This window comes from Pelophylax lessonae (genome assembly GCF_965119305.1).
Source record: "Pelophylax lessonae genome assembly, chromosome: 3".
Classification (NCBI taxonomy): domain Eukaryota; kingdom Metazoa; phylum Chordata; class Amphibia; order Anura; family Ranidae; genus Pelophylax; species Pelophylax lessonae.
In genome coordinates, this window is record NC_138770.1 from 23058699 (window position 1) to 23071150 (window position 12452).

The 12452-nt window shown below is 43.2% G+C and overlaps 2 protein-coding genes and 1 pseudogene across 3 annotated transcripts in view; 1 reads left to right on the forward strand and 2 right to left on the reverse strand.

Annotated features, from left to right (window-relative positions):
- Positions 1 to 6253, reverse strand: part of LOC309549780 — a 36618-nt pseudogene extending 30365 nt beyond the window's left edge. Inside the window, exon 1 of the transcript in view lies at positions 6176 to 6253. The product of the transcript in view is annotated as an uncharacterized misc_RNA (transcript). The remainder of the gene's footprint in view (positions 1 to 6175) is intronic.
- LOC309549773 (gastrula zinc finger protein XlCGF66.1-like) overlaps positions 1 to 12452 on the reverse strand; it is a gene marked incomplete at its 3' end in the record, with an annotated part of 313385 nt that overhangs the window by 250037 nt on the left and 50896 nt on the right. The window lies entirely within an intron of this gene.
- Positions 1 to 12452, forward strand: part of LOC309549776 (uncharacterized protein) — a gene marked incomplete at both ends in the record, with an annotated part of 190172 nt that overhangs the window by 166814 nt on the left and 10906 nt on the right. The gene's annotated exons all lie outside the window — the stretch shown is intronic.

Below are 12452 nucleotides of genomic sequence, written 5' to 3' on the forward strand. Positions count from 1 at the left end.
TCCTCATCTTCTACTTTACAGTCTGGAGACAAAGTGAGACAATCCTCTGAGGTTTTCCTCATCTCCCGTCCATGTACTAAAATAGAAATACAAAGATTATTACTAGACATCAGCAGATTGGTTCCCCTAAACCAGGACTCCGCCCACATCAGGCAGCTTTGTCTCTGCGAATCTTACAATTCCCCCCTCAAGGTAACTAGTAAATGGTAGAGGGTGACTAGGTGTCCTGGGAGCCACACACCAAGTCAAGACCTGCTGTATGATAGTAAATGACAGTCTCAGTCTGGACCTAGGCCAGGTCACGCCTTGATGTGCGAGACACCTACTCACTATCTACCGATATAAAATGTCCAGCTGGTAGGAAATGGGTGTAACAAAAGAGAATCCATATTATGTGTATATATAGCAGTCGGTAGAGGGGAGAGAGCAGAAGTCAGGAGTATGTAATGTACAATACAGAGTATATAGTGCAGGGGACAGGAGTATGTAATGTACAACATAGAGTATATAGTGCAAAAGTCAGGAGTATGTAATGTACAACATAGAGTATATAGTGCAGGGGTCAGGAGTATGTAATGTACAACATAGAGTATATAGTGCAGGGGTCAGGAGTATGCAATGTACAACATAGAGTATATAGTGCAGGGGTCAGGAGTATGTAATGTACAACATAGAGTATATAGTGCAGGGGTCAGGAGTATGTAATGTACAACATAGAGTATGTAATGCAGGGATCAGGAGTATGTAATGTACAACATAGAGTATATAGTGCAGGGGTCAGGAGTATGTAATGTGCAATATAAATTATACAGTGTAAGGGTCAGGACTCATAAGTCAGGCACAGCCAGTGAACAGCAGAGTAAGTAACCCCGGGAGAATTTTTAACATATCTTTTTTTTAGATAAAAAACATTTTTTTTAAATGTTGTATGTTAAAAACATATATTTTTAACATACAACATATCCCAGGCAGTGCCAGTAAAAGGTCACCTATATCCCAGGGCAAACATGCCAAATTGCGCCGCCACCCCCCCAATATGTATGAGCATTATGTGTCAGCAAAAATCTCCCCACCCCCAAAAAAAACAAAAAAAACATTGAGCACTAATCTGCATGATTAGCCCGCACATCCCTACTAGCACAAATCCCGGGCGGATCTCCTAAGTGACAAACAGTGACAGATTGCAGGATTCAGCATAGCTCAACCTGCGATCTGTGCCTGTGTCACACAGTCCCCTCCCCCCCACACACGTCAGTAAGCACCAGGCATACATTAACCTCTTGATCACCATTAAAAGTTAATCCCTTCCCTGCCAGTGTCATTTTTACAGTAACAGTGCATATATATAGCACTGATTACTGTAGTAATGTCACTGGTACCCCCAAAAGTGTCAAAAATGTCAGTCAAGGGTCCCATCTGTCCGCCCCAATGTCGCGGTACCGCAAAAAAAAAGAAAAAAAATCACAGATCGCCGCCATTACTAGTTAAAAAAAACAATAAAAATTACATAAATTTCCCTTAGTTAGTAGCTGCGATAACTTTTGCGGAAACCATTTAAAATACGCTTATTGCGATTTTTTTTACCAAAAATATGTAGCAGAAAACAAATTGGCCTAAAATGTTAAAAAATTTAGATTTTTACATTTTTTTGGGGGGGAATTTCATATAAAAAATGTGAAAAATATTGTTGTTTTTTCAAAATTGTCGCTCTTTTTTTGTATATAGCGCAAAAAGTAAAAATCGCACAGGTGATCAAATACCACCAAAAGAAAGCTCTATTTGTGGAGAAAAAAAGGACATACATTTAATTTGGGTACAGCATCGCACGACCGCGCAATTGTCCGTTAAAGTAACGCAGTGCCGAATCACAAAATATGGCCTGGTCAGGAATGGGTTAAAATCTTCTACCAGCAATATCCTGTTACAGACTATATATATTTTGTACCACCTTGAGATTTTTTTGCTAGCACTATCTATTGCACTTTATGGCCGTTATTTATTTTATGATTATTTGCTAGCAAATTATATTGCACTTTATGGACGTCACCTATTCACATAGAGACCATTTGTCAGCACATTGATGGTTTATATTTGCACTTTAATATTTGGACATTGATGGTGAATAATTTTGTTGCTTTTACTATTTCATCATTTTACAAGTACAACTGTGACACTTTTTTCTTTTCTTTTTTTTGCATATTAATTTACTATATGGGCACAAGGTAGCAATACCTTAACACAGAGCAATTTGTTTATGCATTTTTCATGATTATTGTCACACAACCAATATTGTGGTAGGATTATATTAGCCCTCCACTATAGGGTTTAGGGCAGTTTTTTACCTATATCCATTTATAAACTATACCCATTGTTTGAACTAGCGGCTTCCCTTTACACACCCAATACTCCAGAGGTGCGAGTGATACTATACCTACTTATTCATCCCCATTAATTACCCACCTGTGCTGATCTCTGTAGGAGTGTCCTCCTCTATAAATGTCCCCGTTATTCCATCCTCCTCCATAGACTGCTGATCATCCCTCACATACCTCTCTTCTTCTTCTGCTTTAACCTCAAATTCTATATCGATTGGATCTCCACTCTAAACCAAGAAAATAATAGAAGAGGTCATCTGTAAAACAAACTTCAATATTGTGACATCACATTTAAAAAAAATCACTTCAATGAGTCCATTCTCTAGATGCTCCGTCCCACCAACCTTGTAATAGTGAGGGATGGTGTGATCTTCCTGTGTGGAATCCCGGGAATACAGAGGACGAGGACATCTCTATGGTGGGTTCCTGGTATTCGGTGGCTCCATCATATCCTTGTGTCCTTCTGAAAATTCCTCCATCACTCCATACTCCTCATCCTCCTCTTTAACATCAATATTATCTTCCCCGAGGTTTCCACTCTGAATATATAATAAAAATGACATTAATGGTAACAATGCAGATAATGTACAGATCCTAATGATACTATCAGTGATTGTTCCTCATCTACCTGATGATGGTGGGGGATGGTGTGACCTTCCTGTGTGGAATCCCGGGAATACAGAGGACGGGGACATCTCTCTGGTGGGTTCTCATTACCGGATCCATCTGTAGGAAACACACACACTGACTGAATACATTGTTTCTATGTGTTTATTAATACAGACCTGCTCACAGATATAGAAATACGGGACAACTTAGGAGACAGTGACCATAGGTCAATTAGTTTCAGTATTAATCATAGTAATAGGAAACACAAGGGTAATATAATGACACTGAATTTCAAAAGAGCCAATTTCCCAAAACTGCGCTCTCTGCTAGAAAATATCAAATGGGATAGAACCCTGGGAACAAAGAACACGGAGGAAAAATGGGAGTGCTTCAAAAGCATACTAAACAAAGGGATTGACCAGTGCATTCCAAAGGGAAATAAATTTAAAAGAGCAAAACTAAACCCTGGGTGGCTAAACTCCAACATAAAAATGCATATTAATGCTAAAGAAAAGGCCTTCAAAAAATACAAGGCTGAGGGGTCATTGGCAGCAATCCAACATTACAAAGAGTGTAATAAGAAATGTAAAGACGAAATCAGGGCGGCTAAAATAGAACACGAGAGACATATAGCGGAAGAGAGTAAAAAGAACCCCAAGACGTTCTTTAAGTATATAAACAGTAAGAAAGCGAGGCCAGAACACATTGGCCCCATAAAAGACGATAAGGGAGTTTTGGCCACAGAGGACAGGGAAAAGGCAGAAGTGTTAAATAATTTCTTCTCTTCAGTCTTCACAAAAGAATCGGAGGGCTACACTAACCCAGCTTGTAATGCCGAACTAAATAACACACCTTAGGAAGTGCCGCCATGGCTAACAGAAGATAGACTTAGAACTAAACTAGAGAAACTTAACATAAATAAATCCCCGGGACCGGTTGGCTTGCACCCAAGGGTTCTTAAAGAGCTCAGCCAGGTGATTGCCAGAACATTATTCTTGATCTTTAAGGATAGTTTATAGACGGGTATGGTGCCAGCTGATTGGAAAAAAGCCAACGTGGTACCAATATTTAAAAAAGGGCCGAGATATATCCCGGATAACTATAGGCCGGTCAGCCTAACATGAGTAGTCTGCAAGATTTTGGAGGGGATGTTAAGGGACCACATACAATACTTTAGTAATGAAAACGGTATTATTAGTAGTAATCAGCATGGATTCATGAAAAATCGTTCTTGCCAAACCAATCTATTAACCTTCTATGATGAAGTGAGCTGCCACCTAGATAAAGGTAAGCCTGTGGATGTGGTGTATCTGGAATTCGCAAAGGCCTTTGACACCGTTCTCCACAAACGCTTACTGTACAAACTAAGGAAGGTAGGTATGGACCATAAGGTGAGTACCTGGATAGAGAACTGGCTCCAGGGGAGAGTACAGAGAGTGGTGATTAATGGGGAGTTTCAGAAACCAGAAAGCAAGCTACTCACTAGGGGGGGGAACCTCTGGGTGAGTCTAGGATGGAAAAGGACCTGGGGGTACTGGTAGACAACAAGCTTGGCAGTGGCATGCAATGCCAAGCTGCTGCAAGCAAAGCCAACAGAATACTGGGATGTATAAAAAATGGGATTCACTCCAGAAATAGAGATTATTCTTCCACTCTACAAGACTCTGGTCCGGCCACATCTGGAGTATGCTGTCCAGTTCTGGGCTCCGGTCCTCAGGAAGGATGTGCTGGAACTGGAGAGAGTCCAGAGAAGGGCAAAAAAAATAATTAGGGGAATGGAGGACATCAGCTATGAGGAAAGGCTACAAGCACTGAACTTATTCTCTCTGGAGAAGAGACGATTGAGGGGGGATATGATATCAATGTACAAATACTGTACTGGCGACCCTAGCATAAGGAAAAACCTATTCAGAGAAAGGAGATACAATAAGACACGTGGCCACTCACTAAAACTAGAAGAAAGGCGGTTTAACCTTAAAATACGTAGGGGGTTCTTCACTGTAAGAGCAGTAAGGATGTGGAATTCTCTTCCGCAAGCAGTGGTATCAGCAGGGAGCATCGATTGTTTAAAAAAACTATTAGATGGACACCTTAAAGAGGTTGTAAATTCGTTTGAGTTTTTTTTTACACCCTGCAAAAGAAAGACATAATGAGCTAGTATGCATCGCATATTAGCTCATTATGCAATACTTACCTCAGAACGAGCCCCCGCCGTGCCGCTCACTCACCTCTATGACGGGCGACATGTCTAGTCGCCCGTCTTCCGGGATCGCGGCATCCGGCCATCTGATTGGCCGGAGCCGCGGTGACGTCACTCCCGCGCACGCGCGCTAGAGCCGACAGTCACGGCACGGGGCTCTGAAGGAACGGCGCGATCGGACGTTCCTTCAGAGCGCATGCGCCAGTGACGTCACTGGCGACATGTAAGGTAAATATCTCCTAAACGGTACATGTTTAGGAGATATTTACAGTACCTATAGGTAAGCCTTATCATAGGCTTACCTATAGGTACAAGTTGTAGAGGAGGGTTTACTTCCTCTTTAAAGACCACAACATACAGGGGTATACAATGTGCGGTTAGCAGCAAACACACACACATCATAGGTTGAACTGGATGGACTGATGTCCTTTTTCAACCTCACAAACTATGTAACTATGATGGGGGATCTAGGTGGAGCCTCCGTACTGCTCTCTCCTTTACAATAAAGTCTCCTCTTACCCGGTGATGTGAGGGGCGGCTGATTCTCCATCATGACGTCCTTGTAGAGATCCTTGTGTCCTTCTAAATACTCCCACTCCTCCATGGAGAAATAGACAGTGACATCCTGACACCTTATAGGAACCTGACACACACAATGATACAGTCACCATCCAGACACATCCCTTGTCTGTTACTGGATAATGTCCCAGAATTCCCAGCACCGCTCACCTCTCCTGTCAGCAGCTCCATCATCTTCTTGGTGACTTCTAGAATCTTCTGCATGTTGTGTCTCTCAGGATTTAGGGAGTCACATGGAGGCACTGTGATGGTCATATGATCACCTGACTTCTGAGGAGGAAATCTCTGTATTGAGGAACCAATAGGAATATCATGTTAGAATCCCAGAATCCTCCTCACCTCTCCGGTCAGGTCTGTGTTTTATTAATAGAGATAAGAGTGATGTCATGTGACCTCCCAGAATCCTCCTCACCTCTCCAGTCAGCAGGTAGATGATCTCCAGGGTGAGGTTTAGTATCTTTTCAGTCATTTGACTCCGGTCCTCCTCCATCCTCATTTGATCTATACAGGTCTCCTTGTAGACGGATAACTTTGGGAAATGAAGGTAAGAATTATTTGGATGGTATTGGTCACAATAATAGGATGGGGATGTGAGGGGGGGGGGGGTGGTAATAGGAGAGTTGCTGTACATTTAAGAACTTCTGTCCCCATGAGAATACATTTAGGCCTCTTGCACACTGTAGCTAGAAAAAGCTCAGTACAGATTTTTTTTTTTTTTTTGCTAAAATACAGCCCATTAAGGCCTCTTGCACACAATACTCCTGTTTGAGCATCTACTTTTTACGGACTTTTTTTTTTTTTATGTATTTGCGTGTATTTAAGCGTATTGGTGTGTATTTGCGTGCATTAAGGCTTAAAATACTCACCAAAAATGCAGATTTTTCTATTTTGTTTTTCCTGAAGAATGCACAGCGCTTGTTTACACGCCTGTGTGCACAGGCACATTACAATTAATGGGCTTTATTTTAGCTCAGAAAAAAAAAAAGAAAAAGCTGTACTGAGCTTTTTCAAGCTGCGACATGCTCAAACAGGAGTATCATGTGCAAGAGGCCTTAATCTGGACTGTTTTGGATTTGTTACATCTTGGAGGACATTGGACCCTCTTAGCCTGCCAGATCAGAATTTCCCTTTTCTCTGTTGGATTTGTTTGGTTTCTGAGCTGGTTTGCAGCTGAAACAGAACTCCTCTAAGAACAAGTGCTCACCAACGAATGAATGAATTCCCTTCTTCATCTTACATAATATTCCAGAACAAATCACATGACCAGTGGGACAATAAGGTGGTTAAGATTGCCAGTTCTGTAAGGTCTGAAAAATAAGTGCAGGTGGGGTGGGAGGACAATCATAGACCCCCCTACCCCCTGTCCCTCAGAGTCCCCTGAGCCCTCCAGCCCCCTTTTCCCTCAGAGTCCCCTGAGCCCCCCAGCCCCCTATTCCCTCAGAGCCCCGAAGCCTGACTAACCTCTCAAGATTCTCAGAGTCCTTCAGACTTCAGATACATTACATACAGAGGTACATACCTATATACATACAGAGGCCCCAAAAGTCTTCCAGCTTCACTAAACCCTCACATCCCCTCAGCTCCTATACTTCCCTCAGAGCCCTCAGTATTTTCCTCCCTCTTACATCAATGATGAAACATATTCTTCATGGCAGGCTGGGGAATGTTTTCTTCCTCCTGACCAGCAATGTAAGGGGCTCCATACTCCTGACCCCTGCACTCCATCATTGTGTTGGCTGCATATTGTAATGATTGCCCATTGGCTGCCTGTGTAGTGTAATAATTGCCCTTTGTAGGCCATGTACGGTCAGGATTAGAGATGAGCTCAGGCGTGGTCGAGTTCACACATGCCCGATCCCGCCAGGAAGCCGACACTGCAGTCCAATAATCACAGGCAGTGAGACATTTACTGATCTCTGCACCTCCAGATCGGGAAATGTCTCACTGCCTGTGATTAGCGGAGTGCAGTGTCGGCTTCCTGGCGGGATCGGGCACGTGTGAACTCGAACACGCCCGAGCCCATCTCTAGTCAGGATGGTCATTATCTTGTCTATTTATTATCAGTGCTGTTTGTTGAGAGGAACATATTACTAGAATTTATCTCCAAAATGAAGAGAATGTTCCGGCCCCAAAAGTGGGGAAATGCTCTAACCCTGAAGGGGTTAATCTAGGTTTCCACACTATATATGTGTGTATCATCATCTGCTGGAGATAAAAGACGTCACAGTGACTATGGAGGAAGAGGACGGACATGACGGGGGGTTACTGGGTGTAAATAGAAAATAAGCTCTTATTACCTCATCTGCTGCCTCTTCCAGCAACGTCTCCTCTCAACTTCCTCCCAACTCACCTCTCACCCAGAACTTCCTGTCTGTACCTGACATCACTTCCTGTCTGTATTCCATAGAGACTTCCTGTCTTGGTAGAAGTGAGATCACCACCTTGTGGAGCTCAGAGGAACTGCAGCCCTGAGAAACGACTGGTAGTGTGAACACGGCCTTGTGCTGTGTGTGTATGTACTGTATATCCTTCCCCTTTCTCTCCTCCCTGAGTGTGTATGAAGAGGCGGAGCTCCTGCTGGAACAGCGGTCGGAGGAGGAAGCCGAGTCTAGGAGGGAGACTGACAGAAAGCGCAGCAGACTTGCAGGAGTGAGCGAGGAGGATCCAGTTCCTTTGCCATCGGAGGTGAGGAGAGTGTGAAGGATGTTTGTGACTCTGGTAGCTGAAAAGCTGGGAGTCACATTGCTCTGGTGAGTGGGGAAGCACTACTAAGGGGGCGCCCTCACCATCACGTGTGTAAGAGGTGGAAGAAGGCGTGGCTACACTACAGCTGGCACAGTTTGGAGCACAGAGAACTTTCACACCTTATCAACTTTTCATTCATTTGTGGATTTAATTTAGCAAAATAAATTCATTGAATTAGTTACAAAGTGGAAGCAGTGGACTTGCAGAGAGCACTATATTGAGCACAAATTATTGTATGATTACATGAATTTTCACAGGTTTTTAGTTTATTTAATATAGCAGCCACTATTATGATATGAATAAAGTAGGTGTGAAGTGGAAGCCGTAGATCTGTAGAGAATATTATTTTGAGCACCTAACACTTTATAGATGAATGTAGCCACATATTTTAGTGTTTATGTACTGTACACTGATCAGCCATAACATTATGATCACTGACAGGTGAAGTGAATAATATAGATTATCTCATTACAATGTCATCTGGAAGTGGGCGGGGTATATTTGGCAGCAAGTAAACATGTTTTCCATGAAGTTGTTGTTTTTTTAAAGCAAAGAAATGGGCATTGCAGTTTGTTGTGTATGGGGCTGCAAGGGATGTGAGCAAAGAGATGGCACCAGGATGCATTATGGGAAGAAGACAAGCCGGCAGAGGCAGTGTGATGCTTTGTCTGGTGGAGTTCTGGTGGGTGGATATAATGTTCTGGTGGGTGGTATAATGTTCTGGTAGGTGGTATAATGTTCTGGTGGGTGGTGTAATGTTCTGGAGGGTGGTATAATGTTCTGGTGGGTGGTATAATGTTCTGGTGGGTGGTGTAATGTTCTGGAGGGTGGGTATAATGTTCTGGTGGGTGGTATAATGTTCTGGTGGGTGGGTATAATGTTCTGGTGGGTGGGTATAATGTTCGGGTGAGTGGTATAATGTTCGGGTGGGTGGTATAATGTTCGGGTGGGTGGGTATAATGTTCTGGTGGGTGGGTATAATGTTCTGCTGGGTGGGTATAATGTTCTGCTGGGTGGGTATAATGTTTGGGTGCGCAGTAAATGAACACACAACTTAGTAAGATAAATAAAATGAAATAAAGGAAAAATAATTCCACCACCATTTTAGTCTCAGCAGAGGAAATAGATACTAATAGGCTGCAGGAGATCTGCTTCATTTCAACCCCCTCCTTTTCTCTTATCAGATCTCCTGCAGCCTATAAGCACCCATTTCCCTTTCTATGTCTCAGCAGATCTCCTGCAGCCTATTAGCACCCATTTCCCTATTAGAGAATAAAATGGCGGTAGTTCCAATGTTTAATGTCACACGATATTAGCGCAATGGATTAGGAAACAGAAAATGTCAGTAAAAAACCCAGTGCAGGTAATTTTGGGGCCACAGACACAATCTATCCCCCAATTCATAGATTCCTAGAGAAGAGTTTGTTGTGGAAGTGAAGTTGGGTACAAGTCAATAAAACCCCCGACACTCCCAGCTGAGAACAATGAAGGAGATTACTATTCCAATCCTCCAACCAGTTTTCTGGCTGGGAAGGTCTGGGAGTCAATATTTCCCCAGCTAACCAGGAACAATGAAGGAGTTTACTATTCAAAACCTCAACAACTCGTTTTCCCACTCGCTATTTCCCCAGCTGGCAGAGACAAGACTTCTTATAGAGTGTCAGCTTCTTGCATCGTCCAGCATCGGGAAATGGGTGATAAATACAATGACCCCTCCCCTTATATCCATAAATCCCGCCCTCTTATCATCAATGTAAAAGATGTGATAAATCATCGATGCATTTCACCTCATCAGTATCCAGTGATCAACCATAAAGTGACCCCAAAGTCCATCCAACGTCTCCTTTATACTTCAATAAATGATATCACCACCAATAAATATCTCCAAACCTCCAGAGCTTGCTCCTCCAAATCTCAGTATATGCTCCAGCAAACCATGTGTAGTGGACTACAAAACACCTCCTTCCCCAAACACCAATTGTGTGCTTTCTTGGTGCTCACACTCAGATTGTGCGCTCACCAGACCTCCATCACCCTCCTAATAAGTGGCTCCACAATAGCTTTAGAGGAACCCTGGTTGAGAAATGCTGGACTAGGCAGTAATATATTTCTCTCCCCATTGGTGGGAGTGGAGATGACCCATCTATAAGGATATACAGTACATACACACACAGCACAAGGCCGTGTTCACACTACCAGACGTTTCTCAGGACTACAGTTTCTCTGAGCTCCACAAGGTGGTGATCTCACTTCTACCCAGACAGGAAGTCTCTATGGAATACAGACAGGAAGTGATGTCAGATATAAATAGGAAATTCTGGGTCAAAGGTGAGACAGAAGGAAGTAGAGAGGAGACGTTGCTGGAAGAGGCATGAGAGGAGGTAATAAGATCTTATTTTCTATTTACACCCAGTAACCCCCCCCCCCCCCGTCATGTCCGTCCTCTTCCTCCATAATCACTGTGACCTCTTTTATCTCCAGCAGATGATGATACACACATATATAGTGTGGAAACCTAGATTAACCCCTTCAGGGTCAGAACCTTTCCCCACTTATGGGGCCGTAACATTCTCTGCATTTTGGAGATAAATTCTAGTAATATGTTCCTCTAAACAAACAGCACTGACAATAAATAGACAAGACAATGACCATCCTGACCATACATGGCCTACAAAGGGCAATTATTACACTACACAGGCAGCCAATGGGCAATCATTACAATATGCAGCCAACACAATGATGGAGTGCAGGGGTCAGGAGTATGGAGCATAGAGACCCTTACATTGCTGGTCAGGAGGAAGAAAACATTCCCTTGCCTGTCATGAAGAATATGTTCCATCATTGGAGTCAGAGGGAGGAAAATACTGAGGGCTCTGAGGGAAGTAGAGAGCTTGAGGGGCTGTGAGAGGTTAGTAAAGCTTTAAGAATTTAGGGGCCTCTGAAGGGGTAAATCAGAGAGTTCTATGACATCACACTGACCTCACAGCTCTTCATACCAATGTCTCTCCATCTGGCTCTTTTTTTTTACCCTTTTCATCCTCGTAACCAAAGTAGAGCTGTTGATCCTGTATTTTATGTAATGATGTCAGAATTCCCTATGCCAAGCCTTTAACCTACAGACTTGGAGGGGGGAGGTGTCCCTGAAGTAGGGCTTTAAAAAAATACAGACCTTACGGGTGAGGAGGATTCTGGGAAGGTCATTTAATTTGACTATTTATGAAAACTGCTGACAGGAGAGGTGAGCGGTGCTGGGAATTCTGGGACATTATCCAGTAACAGACAAGGGATGTGTCTGGATGGTGACTGTATCATTGTGTGTGTCAGGTTCCTATAAGGTGTCAGGATGTCACTGTCTATTTCTCCATGGAGGAGTGGGAGTATTTAGAAGGACACAAGGATCTCTACAAGGACGTCATGATGAAGAATCAGCCGCCCCTCACATCACCGGGTAAGAGGAGACTTTATTGTAAAGGAGAGAGCAGTACGGAGGCTCCACCTAGATCCCCCGTCATCTGATAAACACATAGAAACAATGTATTCAGTCAGTGTGTGTGTTTCCTACAGATGGATCCAGTAATGGGAACCCACCAGAGAGATGTCCCCGTCCTCTGTATTCCCGGGATTCCACACAGGAAGGTCACACCATCCCTCACCATCATCAGGTAGATGAGGGACAATGATTGGTAGTTCTGATTTATACACAGCATGTTTGTTACAATGAATGTTTTATTATTTATTCAGAGTGAAAACCTCGGGGATGATAATATTGATGTTAAAGAAGAGTATAAAGAGGAGGATGAGGAGTATGGAGTGATGGTGGAGTTTTCAGAAGGACACAAGGATATGATGGAGCCACCTAATACCAGGAACCCAGCAGAGAGATGTCCCCGTCCTCTGTATTCCCGGGATTCCACACAAGAAGGTCACACCATCCCTCACCATCA